A 15,164-nucleotide genomic window follows, 5' to 3' on the forward strand; every position below is an offset into this window, starting at 1 on the left:
TCTGCTGTGGTCGGGCATTGAGTTTGACTCAATTTCACACCTTGTAGCACGGGCAAGAACCCTTTCTTTGCCTGATCCATTTTGAGCCTTTTCAAAATTTTATCAAGGTATGTGCTTTGTGAAAGTCCTATTAAGCGTCTTGATCTATCTCTATAAATCTTGATGCCCAATATGTAAGCAGCTTCACCGAGGTCTTTTATTGAAAAACTCTTATTCAAGTATCCCTTTATGCTATCCAGAAATTCTATATCATTTCCAATTAATAATATGTCATCTACATATAATATCAGAAATGCTACAGAGCTCCCACTCAGTTTCTTGTAAATACAGGCTTCTCCAAAAGTCTGTATAAAACCATATGCTTTGATCACACTATCAAAGCGCTTATTCCAACTCTGAGATGCTTGCACCAGTCCAGAAATGGATCGCTGGAGCTTGCACACTTTGTTAGCACCTTTTGGATCAACAAAACCTTCTGGCTGCATCATATACAACTCTTCTTCCAGAAATCCATTGAAGAATGCAGTTTTGACATCCATTTGCCAAATTTCATAATCATGAAATGCAGCAATAGCTAACATGATTCGGACAGACTTAAGCATCGCTACGGGTGAGAAAGTCTCATAGTAGTCAACCCATTGAACTTGTCGAAAACCTTTTGCAACAAGTCGAGCTTTATAGACAGTTACATTACCATCAGCGTCAGTCTTCTTCTTAAAGATCCATTTATTCTCAATGGCTTGCCGATCATCGGGCAAGTCAACCAAAGTCCATACTTTCTTTTCATACATGGATCCCATCTCAGATTTCATGGCTTCTAGCCATTTTGCGAAATCTGGGCTCATCATCGCTTCCTCATAGTTCGTAGGTTCATCATGGTCAAGCAACATGACTTCCAGAACAGGATTACCGTACCATTCTGGTGCGGATCTTACTCTGGTAGACCTACGAGGTTCAGTAGAAACTTGATCTAAAGTTTCATGATCAATATCATTAGCTTCCTCACTAATTGGTCTAATTATCACAGGAACCGGTTCTTGTGATGAACTACTTTCCAATAAGGGAGCAGGTACAGTTACCTCATCAAGTTCTACTTTTCTCCCACTCACTTCTTTCGAGAGAAACTCCTTCTCTAGAAAGGATCCGATTTTAGCAACGAAAATCTTGCCCTCAGATCTGTGATAGAAGGTGTACCCAATAGCCTCTTTTGGGTATCCTATGAAGACACATTTCTCCGATTTAGGTTCGAGCTTATCTGGTTGAAGTTTCTTCACATAAGCATCGCAGCCCCAAACTTTAAGAAACGACAACTTTGGTTTCTTGCCAAACCACAGTTCATAAGGCGTCGTCTCAACGGATTTTGATGGTGCCCTATTTAACGTGAATGCGGTCGTTTCTAAAGCATAACCCCAGAATGATAGCGGTAAATCAGTAAGAGACATCATAGATCGCACCATATCTAGTAAAGTACGATTACGACGTTCGGACACACCATTTCGTTGTGGTGTTCCGGGTGGCGTGAGTTGCAAAACTATTCCGCATTGTTTCAAATGTAAACCAAACTCGTAACTCAAATATTCTCCTCCACGATCAGATCGTAGAAACTTTTTTTTCTTGTTACGATGATTTTCCACTTCACTCTGAAATTCTTTGAACTTTTCAAATGTTTCAGACTTGTGTTTCATTAAGTAGATATACCCATATCTGCTCAAATCATCTGTGAAGATGAGAAAATAACGATACCCGCTGCGAGCCTCAACATTCATTGGACCATAAACATCAGTATGTATGATTTCCAACAAATCAGTTGCTCGCTCCATAGTTCCGGAGAACGGCATTTTAGTCATCTTGCCCATGAGGCACGGTTCGCAAGTACCAAGTGATTCATAATCAAGTGATTCCAAAAGTCCATCAGTATGGAGTTTCTTCATGCGCTTTACACCGATATGACCTAAACGGCGGTGCCACAAATAAGTTGCACTATCATTATCAACTCTGCATCTTTTGGTTTCAACACTATGAATATGTGTATCACTACTATCAAGATTTAATAAAAATAGACCACTCTTCAAGGGTGCATGACCATAAAAGATATTACTCATATAATAGAACAACCATTATTCTTTGATTTAAATGAATAACCGTCTCGCATCAAACAAGATCCAGATATAATGTTCATGCTCAACGCTGGCACCAAATAACAATTATTTAGGTCTAAAACTAATCCCGATGGTAGATGTAGAGGTAGCGTGCCGACCGCGATCACATCGACTTTGGAACCATTTCCCACGCGCATCGTCACCTCGTCCTTAGCCAATCTTCACTTAATCCGTAGTCCCTGTTTCGAGTTGCAAATATTAGCAACAGAACCAGTATCAAATACCCAGGTGCTACTGCGAGCATTACCAAATACTTGGGGCAGTTCCGCTTCCAGTGTCCAGTCTGCTTGCAGTAGAAGCACTCAGTTTCAGGCTTAGGTCCAGACTTGGGTTTCTTCTCTTGAGCAGCAACTTGTTTGCTGTTCTTCTTGAAGTTCCCCTTCTTCTTCCCCTTGCCCTTTTTTCTTGAAACTGGTGGTCTTGTTAACCATAAACACTTGATGCTCCTTCTTGATTTCTACCTTCGCGGCTTTTAGCATTGCGAAGAGCTCGGGAATAGTCTTGTCCATCCCTTGCATATTATAGTTTATCACGAAGCTCTTGTAGCTTGATGGCACTGATTGAAGAATTCTTTCAATAACACTATCATTAGGAAGATTAACTCCCAGTTGAATCAAGTGATTATTATACCCAGACATTTTGAGTATGTGTTCACTGACAGAACTATTCTCCTCCATCTTGCAGCTATAGAACTTATTGGAGACTTCATATCTCTCAATCCGGGCATTTGCTTGAAATATTAACTTCAACTCCTGGAACATCTCATATGCTCCATGACGTTCAAAACATCGTTGAAGACCCGGTTCTAAGCCGTAAAGCATGGCACACTGAACTATCGAGTAGTCATCAGCTTTCCTCTGCCAGACGTTCTTAACGTCGTCAGTTGCATCAGCAGCAGGCTTGGCACCCAGCGGTGCTTCCAGGACGTAATTCTTCTGTGCAGCAATGAGGATAATCCTCAGGTTATGGACCCAGTCCGGGTAATTTCTACCATCATCTTTCAACTTTGCTTTCTCAAGGAACGCATTAAAATTCAACAGAACAACAGCATGAGCCATCTATCTACAACAAACATAAACAAGCAAAATACTATCAGGTACTAAGTTCATGATAAATTTAAGTTCAATTAATCATATTACTTAAGAACTCCCACTTAGACAGACATCTCTCTAGTCATCTAAGTGATCACGTGATCCAAATCAACTAAACCATGTTCGATCATCACGTGAGATGGAGTAGTTTCAATGGTCAACATCACTATGTTGATCATATCTACTATATGATTCACGTTCGACCTTTCGGTCTCCGTGTTCCGAGGCCATATCTGTATATGCTAGGCTCGTCAAGTTTAACCTGAGTACTCCGCGTGTGCAACTGTTTTGCACCCGTTGTATTTGAACGTAGAGCCTATCACACCCGATCATCACGTGGTGTCTCAGCACGAAGAACTTTCGCAACAGTGCATACTCAGGGAGAACACTTCTTGATAATTTAGTGAGAAATCATCTTAAAAATTTATGCTACCGTCAATCAAAGCAAGATAAGATGCATAAAGGATAAACATCACATGCAATCAATATAAGTGATATGATATGGCCATCATCATCTTGTGCTTGTGATCTCCATCTTCGAAGCACCGTCGTGATCACCATCGTCACCGGTGTGACACCTTGATCTCCATCGTAGCATCGTTGTCGTTACGCCATCTATTGCTTCTACGACTATCGCTACCGCTTAGTGATAAAGTAAAGCAATTACAGGGCGTTTGCATTTCATACAATAAAGCGACAACCATATGGCTCCTGCCAGTTGCCGATAACTTCGGTTACAAAACATGATCATCTCATACAATAAAATATAGCATCACGTCTTGACCATATCACATCACAACATGCCCTGCAAAAACAAGTTAGACGTCCTCTACTTTGTTGTTGCAAATTTTACGTGGCTGCTACGGGCTGAGCAAGAACCGTTCTTACCTACGCATCAAAACCACAACGATAGTTCGTCAAGTTAGTGTTGTTTTAACCTTTGCAAGGACCGGGCGTAGCCACACTCGATTCAGCTAAAGTGAGAGAGACAGACACCCGCCAGCCACTTTTAAGCACGAGTGCTCGTAACGGTGAAACCAGTCTCGCGTAAGCGTACGCGTAATGTCGGTTCGGGCCGCTTCATCTCACAATACCGCCGAACCAAAGTATGACATGCTGGTAAGCAGTATGACCGTATCGCCCACAACTCACTTGTGTTCTACTCGTGCATATGACATCTACGCATAAAACCAGGCTCGGATGCCACTGCTGGGGAACGTAGTAATTTCAAAATTTTCCTACGCACATGCAAGATCATGGTGATGGCATAGCAACGAGAGGGGAGAGTATTGTCCACGTACCCTCGTAGACCGTAAGCGGAAGCGTTATGACAACGCGGTTGAAGTAGTCGTACGTCTTCATGATCCGACCGATCCAAGCACCGAACGTACGGCACCTCCGAGTTCAGCACACGTTCAGCTCAATGACGATCCCCGGGCTCCGATCCAGTTAGCGTCGGGGATGAGTTCCGTCAGCACGACGGCGTGGTGACGATGATGATGTTCTACCGGCGCAGGTCTTCGCCTAAACTCCGCAACGATATGACCGAGGTGGAATATGGTGGAGGGGGGCACCGCACACGGCTAAGGAACGATCCATAGATCAACTTGTGTGTTCTAGGGTGCCCCCTGCCCTCGTATATAAAGGAGCAAGGGGGGTGCGGCCGGCCCTAGGAGGAGGCGCGCCGGAGGAGTCCTACTCCCACCACGAGTAGGACTCCCCCCCTTTCCTAGTTGGATTAGGACTTGGGGGGAGGGAAAGAGGAAAGGGGGGCGCCCCCCCCCCCCTTCCTTGTCCTATTCGGACTAGGGGGGGAGGGGGCACGCGGCCTGCCCTGGCCGGCCCTCCTCTTCTCCCTCATGGCCCACTAAGGCCCATTAACCCCCGGGAGGGTTCCGGTAACCCCCCCGGTGTTCCGGTAAAATCCCGATTCCACCCGGAACTATTCCGAAGTCCAAACATAGGCTTCCAATATATCAATCTTTATGTCTCGACCATTTTGAGACTCCTCGTCATGTCTGTGATCACATCTGGGACTCCGAACAAACTTCGGTACATCAAAACTTATACACTCATAATAAAACTGTCATCGTAACGTTAAGCGTGCGGACCCTACGGGTCCGAGAACTATGTAGACATGACCTAGAACTATTCTCGGTCAATAACCAATAGCGGAACCTGGATGCCCATATTGGTTCCTACATATTCTACGAAGATCTTTGTCGGTCAAACCGCATAACAACATACGTTGTTCCCTTTGTCATCGGTATGTTACTTGCCCGAGATCCGATCGTCGGTATCCAATACCTAGTTCAATCTCGTTACCGGCAAGTCTCTTTACTCGTTACGTAATGCATCATTCCGTAACTAACTCATTAGTTACATTGCTTGCAAGGCTTATAGTGATGTGCATTACCCAGAGGGCCCCAGAGATACCTCTCCGACAATCGGAGTGACAAAACCTAATCTCGAAATACGCCAACTCAACATGTACCTTTGGAGACACCTGTAGTACTCCTTTATAATCACCCAGTTACGTTGTGACGTTTGGTAGCACCCAAAGTGTTCCTCCGGTAAACGGGAGTTGCATAATCTCATAGTTACAGGAACATGTATAAGTCATGAAGAAAGCAATAGCAATATACTAAACGATCAAGTGCTAGGCTTACGGAATGGGTCATGTCAATCACATCATTCTCCTAATGATGTGATCTCATTAATTAAATGACAACACATGTCTATGGTTAGGAAACATAACCATCTTTGATTAATAAGCTAGTCAATTAGAGGCATACTAGTGACATTGTGTTTGTCTATGTATTCACACATGTATTATGTTTCCGGTTAATACAATTCTAGCATGAATAATAAACATTTATCATGATATGAGGAAATAAATAATAACTTTATTATTGCCTCTAGGGCATATTTCCTTCATATACATAGTTCATAAAGTGTTAAAAAATGTTCATTAAATATTATGAAATATTCACGGTATACTACAAAAAGTTCACCATGCACTATAAAATGTTCATCGAATAATACAAATGGTAAGTTTGTTTTTGAAATTTGTTCATACTATGTTACACAAATGTATAATGTGTATTAATAATTTATTCAAAGTATACTACAATTTTTCAGTGAATATTTGAAAAAAAAATTGAACGTACACATTAATATTTTCTAATATGTTCAGCATATATTAAAAAAAATCATCGTATAATACAAAAATGTTCATCATGTATTACTAAAATGTTGGTTGTATGTTTAGAAGATGTTTTGTGTGTGTTTTGAAATAATGTTCACTATATATATAAATTTGTTTATACCACAAAAATTTATAAAAAAAAGTGAAAAAAATAAACCTGAAAAAAAATCTTTTCTTAGAAAAGGCCATCATGACTAGCTTTATTTATCTGAAGTAATAGATACATCATCTAGAAGCTTAATGACTAACACATCAGGAGGCTCGTGCATCCAAACCAAAGAAAGCTTATTAACTATAATTTGTTAGCACATGCACTGCTTGATTAGACAATCTATAACAGTGCTTATAGACGACCTTCCCAATTGACATAGTTGTATCCACACACTCATTGTTGTCGCTGCATCCCACCATTTGGTCTGACCGGTACAAAAATTAATCACTTGCAAGGAATTAATGACCAAAAACGGGCCACTACAGTAAACGGACTACTAAAGTGTACATTTAGATTGCTACAGTAACCATATCTTCTAAAGTCAAGTACAATAACGCTTGTTGGGCAGGCCCAATGCACCTGGCCCTGTGTGTTGCCTCTGTTTTTTGACGCCTGCGGGCGTCGAACATGAGGTCTCCTTGCGGGGCTCCAGGTGACAAGCGTGAAAGGAGACATGGTTTCTCCGACTGACAAAGACATGCATCAAAATATAAGAAACGAAACAGTACAGGTCTATTTTGGACTTTCAAAGCTAGGCGTGCAAGACGACGTTGTTCTGCCTGTAGATGTGAGCAATTTTGCTATGCTGGAAAGAAGGACTATTTTGTATTTGAGCAGGTAGTGGTCTGTTATCCCAAGGACCTAGAGCAGAGAGAGTATCCGTCGTTTTTGCTGCCAAAGCTAACACTGAGCAATCTGTGAAGAGTGATGATCCTGAACATTGAGTATGCCTGCCAACCTGGTTGCAAGCATAAGACCAAAAGTCTCAGCTTGAAGAGGAAAAGAAGCAGGAGGGGACACTGCACCAATGTGAATTTGCTGTATGCGATCGTCATTTTGAACCTGGTAAAGACTAATTCCTGCCAGGTTAGAAGTTTTGGCTGGTTATATTTTATATGCAACATTGTAGAAGATTGTGTTGCCTGTAAACGAGTCCGGATTTTTTATCATCGGTTGCACCAGTTGGTCCTGTAAGCAATGCGCACCGTGATCTTCATCAGGGTTCTCTCCTAATTTGGTTCCTTTGTATGGTTGCATTTCCTGTTGCATACACTTGAGAGGGCCTGCAATATTTTCTAGCAAAGAGAGCATCGTTTCAAAACTTGCAAAGGCACCACAGAAAAGTATAGAAGTTAGAAAGATTTATAGCTGGATGACATGAGTTAAGCAAAGTTTGGATCATGTCAGGAATAGATGATTAGTTAGAACAAGAATTTCTGTTTTAATAAACCATGGTGAGCAAAATCAGAGTGCTTTAGAGAAAGGGCAAAGGAAAAGTATGTGCATTTCATCTTCTATATTTCCACACCTAGAGCATTTTCATTTATGTGTTTAGAGAATTTACTTGCTCTTTTACCCGTAGGAAGCGCTTTTCTAAGAAGCCTCCAAGCAAATGTCTGAACCCATGGCGCCATGAGTTTGTCTTTCCAAACCTGGTTTAGAAGAGCAATGAATTGTGGATGAACCTCTTTTGTTCGTTGTCTAGTCGCAGGCGAAGGTTGTTGAAGCAATGCTTATATGCACTTTTGGAGGAGAAATTTCCTGCGGGTGTTGGTTTCCAAATCAAAGCATCTTGCCTAGAAGTTGCAACTATAGGAGTCTGAAGAATATTATTAGCTATCTCAGGAGTGAACAAAGAGTAGATCAGATTAGCATTCCAAGATTTTTGAATTGGGAACCAAAGATCTTTAACAATAGCGGGATATACATGGCTTCATTATGTGATATTTAGTTAACAGGCCTCGGTTTTGGGTGGTCTCTATTATCTCCCTATTTTGGGCTGCTTAACAACCTTTAGTTTACAGCATCTACAGTCGTGCACCTCAAAACCGCCTCAAACGCCCGGTCACAAACCGGTAAAAAAATGACCCCACCGGACGCCTCAACCCGGCCTCAAAAGCCCGGGCTGTCCGGCGCCCAACATATCCAGCCCAAATGTAGGATGGATATGGGGCGGCTCGGGTGCCCCCGCCATGTCAGCCTGGCCCACCGCGACGCCACAGTATCCTCTCCGGTGAAACCCTAGACCATAGTCCGCTCAATCCACTCCACTCTCTCTATCCACTCCTCTTCCCAATTCGTCATTTCCTCTCCGTTTCTGATCCATGGTGGATGACTGCAACAGCTTTGGCTCGGGCGGCGATGAGAGCAACGTCAATGCGGTCGCTCTCCACATCGCTTCGCGCCGCTTGCGTCTAGATCAGGGCGACAGCTCACAGAGCGACACGTCATCTCCTTTTGTCCGGCATCGCAGTGCGGGTGATATTGTTGGACCCTCCCGTCCGGTGTGCAATACTGGTGCGGGCGCCGCCTGCTCCACCCCACTCCAGCTACGCCGTCCCCCGCCACCACATCCAATCAACCTTCAGAGGGCGTCCACAGGCACCGTTGGGTGCTTGTGCCCCGCCGGTGCCGGGCCGGTTGAGGAAGCCCGAGTCAGAGACGCGGGCCTTACGGCGCGTGCGGCGGCGGGTGACGCGTTAGTGAGGCGCTGGGCAATTGCGCATGCGCTGGTCTATCCCGAGGACGGGCTCATCGTGTCCTCCTCCGATGCGCCCTCCGCAAGGGGAAGTGGGGGGGGGGGGTGAGGAAATGGTGTTTTCCTCCGCCCTCCCCTGTTTAATTTAGTTTTGTTATCGTATGTTCACGTACCGTCTGACTGAAACTGCATATTTTGGTTGTTCGATAATCGTTTATGCTTAAATTATGTCTGAGCTCGTTCATTTATGTACCTATGTTTATTGTCATACGTGTAGGTGTTTCATGGATATGAGGGACCGAATTTAAAAAACACGGATGTAGACGCACCAAACATTTATGTACCTGCGGATGTGTCTGGATGCGGTTGGATTTGGTGTCTTCGTCTGTAGATGCTCTCAGGCATGTAAAAATAAGGACATTTTGAGGTGAATGCACACACATTATAACCAATTTCCTAAGTAGAAACACCATTTTTAGGTGAATGCACAATGCATTTTAACAAAGAAACTAGCGAACCAATCTGTGGTTGGATGGTTAGAGTGGTATCCCCAGCCCACCAAGGTTCAAGTCTTGGTGCTCGCGTTATTCCTGGATTTATTTCAGGATTTCCGGCAATGCGCTTTCAGTGGGAGGAGACATTCCCGTCGACAACGAGGCGCCTACGGTGACTTCGTAAGTTTCAAGATGACATGCCGGCTCAGTCTCTCGAAGGTAATGCCGCTTCCCGCCAGAGCTATATGTCGCCCGCAGCGATTGCTCATCTGTCTCGTCTATAGCGCCAGGCCCACTCGCTGCTTGTGGTTTGGCCCAGAAAGGAACGTGTTGAGGAGCGATTTTGCATCGGTTTTTTGTACGGTCTTCCTCTTTTTCTTCTATTTTCACTTTTTTCTTTGACTTTGTTTGTTTATTTCTCAGTTTTCTTTGGTTTTCTTCGTTTCTTTTCTCGGTTTTCAATGTTTTTTCTCTGCTTTATTTTTTTTATCTTTCTAACCCATGTCTATATTTTCATATGGATTGTACATTTTTCATATACAATAGGAACAATTTATTCAACCAAATACATGATTAATATTTGTTTTGAACATTTTTTGAATAAACATATTTTCAAATACACATTGAAATATATTTTTGTACTATGCAACTTCTTTTACATTGAATAAACATTTTTCTAAAAATTTCACAAACATTTATTTGGCATGCATGAACATGTTTTACATTTATTTGAATGGTACATTTTTTAAGGGTCTTTTACATCTGTGTCCCTAACTCGAACCCACTACTCACATTTGCCCCTAATTCAAAAGCCTGCTCAAAAATGCCCCTCCGTCGTTAGGTGCCCTTACAGAAATGCCCTTCCGTCCCGTTTCTGTCTGGTCAAAGGGGTTTGACCGTCTACTGGGTGTTTATTGGACATTTTGCCCCTGCCTCCATGTATCACTTACATGTGGGACCCGCTCAAGAAAAAAATAAAAAGGAAAAACTCTTTCTCTCACCCCTCTCTCTAACACACTTACATGTGGCCCCCTCACGGTGTCTCTCTCACCTCCCACCTCTCTTCCCCTACCTCACGACCTCTCTCTCTCACTTCCGGCGCGCGCCGGCTGCCCAGGGACCGTGCACCGCCGCCGCTAGCTCCCCACGCGCCGCACCCCTTCCTCCACACCTCCCCCTCTCCCTCCCTCCTTCCCTCTCCCTCCCTCCCTCTCCCTTCCTCCCTATGCAGATCGCCACCGTCGCCGCTGCCTTCGTCTCCGCGTGACCAACGGCAACCCCAAGCGCCACCACCTCGCCAGGAAGCTTGTACGAGATGCCCTCGCCCTCCCAGCTTACGAATTTGACCAGAGAAACTCAGGACCGAGTGCCACAATGCATCTTCCCCGCCTCCGATCTTGAATAGCCGCCGCCGATTCGACGCCATTGAAGCTCCCTGGCCGACCCCTTACGTTCCCCGAGCATCCTGAGGTACCTCGAAAGATGTGAGCGTCCTCTACCGAAGGCCTCGTGACCTCCGGTCGTCTTCCCCGCGAGCTCCGAGCACTGCCATGGCCGCCGTCGTTGAAGTACACACTTCAGTCTTCCTCGAGCCCCAGCAGCGTCGCCATCGTGCCCCTAGTCATCTCCTTAGTCTCGCACATCCTGTTAGCCTCTCCCTCTTGCACAGTAGCTCGCCCGCTTCCGCCGCCCAGAGTCGCCGCAGGAACGGTCTTCGCCATCAACTCCGGCGACCATATGGTCTTAAGACACCATATGTGGACGCGGTCGAGCCAAGACTATCAGGTGGTTCCCTCAGCCGGCCTCCCCGCAGCCTCCTGGTGTGCCTCCGCCGCGAGATTTGGTCGCCGCCGGGAACCCTGAAGGAATTAGTTTAGGTGCACATTAGTTTAATTTAATATAAACGAGAATATTCAGCATAGGAGTTTACGAGAAAATAATTGAACAATGACATGTGGGCCCTATACAGAGTTTGACCAGTCCATATCTGGTTTTATTTTTATTTTTATTATTAGTTGGGACCCACGTGTAAGTGAGAGATAGAGGGGTGAGAGAAAGCATTTTTTCTTTTTCTTTTTTCTTTGAGTGGGTCCCACATGTAAGTGACACACGGAGGCAAGGGCAAAATGTCCAAAAAACGTCCGGTAGACGGTCAAAGGCCTTTGACCTAACGGAAGCGGCATGGAAGGGCATTTCTATAAGGTCATCTAACGGCGGAGGGGCAAATTTGAGCAGGCTTCGAAACTAGGGGCATATCTGATTAGGTGGTTCGAGTTAGGGACAGAAATGCAAATGGCCCTTTTTTTAATTACACGAACATCATTTTTACATTGCATGGATTTTTCTTTTCAAATGCCACGTGCATATTCTTGAAATTAGTGAACATTTTTTAAATGTTCATAGATTTTTTTTAGTGGTAGAATCATTTTCTAAAATTTGATCCAACACTTTTTATACTGCCTTTACATTTTAGTAAGGTGAGCCAAGTATCCTAGTAAGTTAGATCTCATCGGGGAATATCCAACGTCCGGCGAGGCCTCCCCCCGAAAGATGATCTCAATAACATAAGCAGGAGTAAGGTGTTATCTCCTCTCGAAGGGCCCGAAGCTGGGTAAAATCTCTCGCCTCCACGCTTAGCCATATCGGTCCACTGATTTTCCTCTCTACCTAACAAATCATTGAGCCCCAATGATACTGCCGGTAGAAAAACGCTGACAAATAGTGGACATGAAATAAAAATAAAAACATCAATTGCCTATAATACAAGAAAGGATTGGATATAAGCATACATGAAAAAGCTAATAAAAATGACATATAAAGCAAGATAGGAAAATAAAGTAAAAATAGGGTCATCCATCTATAAGTTGATTGAGATTTCCTCAAGTCTCAATCGTTTTTCTGACGAGTGCATTCGTAGGTTCCAATTCTTAGAAAATTAGTTTCATATTGATTTAATATTATAAATCTTGATATTTTTCCTATAAAGTTGGTCAAACTTTACGAAGTTGAGTTCAGACAAACTTCATATGCATACTAAAAAGAAACAAAGAGAATACTTAGCAGAGATTCGTCTGACCATATTTATAGGAAAAAATATCAACATCAACAATACTAAAGATATACAGTATGGACACTAATTTCATGAAGCATCTAATGATATTGATTTTGTATTGTAAATGTTGATATTTATTTCTATAAAGTTGGTCAATTTTTTTGAAGTTTGACTTCAGACAAATCTTACATGCGGAGTAAAAAGACTTGAGGTACTAGAGAAGAGAGCCATGCACATGAGCTTGCCCTTTATTTATTTTTTGTGGGCTCCCTGTTATAAGCTGGTATAACCTCCTTACACTATAGAATTTTCAGCTAACGTAGAGGTAAGTTCGAGGGGCCAATCATATCTTTTGCACAAAAAGGCGGGTTGCAATCGCCTTATTGTTAATTCGGATAATATGGAAGTCAATGAAGAATGGAGGACCGTTTGCAGGAGCGGCGGCTGCAGTTTTTCGATGATTGTTATTTTTTGCCTCGTGATTTTTCTGTTACTAGTTTTGAACACTGTAATAGTGAAACAAGTAAGGTTGCCCATAAACTTGCTAGGTTAACAAAAATTTCAGTGACAAGGAATTGGTTTGAGGAGCCCTTGGATGAGATTGTATCTCTTCTTATTGACGATGTAAACGTTATTTACAATTAATAATTTTTTGTTATTATTCAAAAAGAAGTGCGCGGGCCAATGTTAGAGACGGGTTTGCCTCCACACACTATTGATGCTCCTAGACAACAACTTTTGCTTGAACCGCAAAAGGGTCAATTTTTTGAAGAGAATTAAAGGGGCATATGATTCTGATTTTACCGTTTGAGAATTGAGAGTAACACCTTTTAAAGGGACTGACTAGTTGTGAGTCGACTATTTTTTTGGCCAATTGATTTGTTTTAAGCCGTTAGGTGCAAAATGAATGGTTAGATTGCTTTCTTTAACCTTCTGCTCGACCTCCTGTTCATTTTCTTCTCTGAACCGCTCAACGTACCACCCGCCGGCGGCCGGCCACGCCCCGCGCCTGCCTCGTCGCCTCACCCTTCCCCAATCGCCGCCCACCGCCGCGCTTGCACTACCCCCGGTCATCCCTCTAACCTCGACCAACCTCCAGATTTTCTTGTCGAACCTGCACCCCCTCCCTTCACCCTCAAGATAGATACCCGACGAGTCGGCCACCCTAAGATAGACCCAGATGTTGTTGCTTCACTCGCGAGCCGACGGCTGCTCCTTGTTGTTTCCTTCATCTGAAATCGTCTGACCCAGGTACCATTTCGAGTCGACTGACATCCAGCTATCTAAACTGCCCTTTTAAGCATCTATACTAGTGGTTAGCTAGCTCAACCTTGTTGGTTGCTGGATTAGGGCTCCTTTGATTCAAAGGAATTACATAGGAGAGCCTTAGGATTTTTTCCTACGGTTGTCATTTGATTCAAAGGATTGAATCCTATTGGATTGTTTTTTCTATGGAATAAAGTGTACTACATTTCAATGGAAATCAAGCATCCACTCTAACCTCTTTTTATAATTCCTTTGTTTTTCTTATGGCATCAAACACTCTATGCTAATCCTATAGGATTAAAATGGATATGCTACTCAAATCCTGTGTTTTTCATATTCCTACGTAATCCCGCAAATCAAAGAGGGCCTTAATGTGTTTGAAAGGACGTGACACTGTTTGCATGCACATCACCCTGAATAGAGCTACTCCCTCCGTTTTTTAATATTTGTCTTTTTAGACATTTTAAATGGACTATCACATATAGATATATGTAGACATATGTTTTAGAGTGTAGATTCACTCATTTTGCTCCGTATGTAGTCATTTGTTGAAACATCTAGAAAGACAAATATTTAGGAATTGGAGGGAGTAGCAAAATGAGTGAACCCGGCTGGTTGGTTTATTTGCTGCCAATCGAGCAACAGATGTCTAGTCCTGTGAAAAACAACTGGCAGTAGCAAAAGGCGTGCATGTCGTCAACCCGGCACCCCCGTGCGAAAGCAAGCAAAGCACTGCGCCCGGAGCGACATGGACAAGTCACGTTTCCCTGTGGTGAAAGTTGAGAAGTGGCATCTACTTGGGGCAGTAGATGGAGTTGGTCGACCCAACGGTCCCAAACACCGTCCCAACTAACAAAACAAGCTTTGGCCTCTGATCCGTGTGACATGGGCTCGTGTCTCTCCCAAGGCCCAACCAAGACGTAGCAAGCCCCAATTAACTAGTATCGGCCAGAGCTTAGCCGCACGGCACATGGCGCTGCCAGGCCGCACGCCGACATCGCTTCTTCAAGGCGGCCGGCTCGAGCTGGCCGGAGTCGCCGCGGCGTTATTGTTTCCGCTTCGATCGTGTCCCTGCATGCACAGCTGCACTGCACTGCATCGCCTCTACCCATGCACAACACAGCACCGGCGCGTTGGTACGTACAGTGCTGTACAGGGAAGGGAAGGGTGCATGGTGGGTTGATGATGGACGGACGGACGGATG

The sequence above is a fragment of the Triticum dicoccoides genome, chromosome 6B (assembly GCF_002162155.2).
Source record: "Triticum dicoccoides isolate Atlit2015 ecotype Zavitan chromosome 6B, WEW_v2.0, whole genome shotgun sequence".
Lineage (NCBI taxonomy): Eukaryota > Viridiplantae > Streptophyta > Magnoliopsida > Poales > Poaceae > Triticum > Triticum dicoccoides.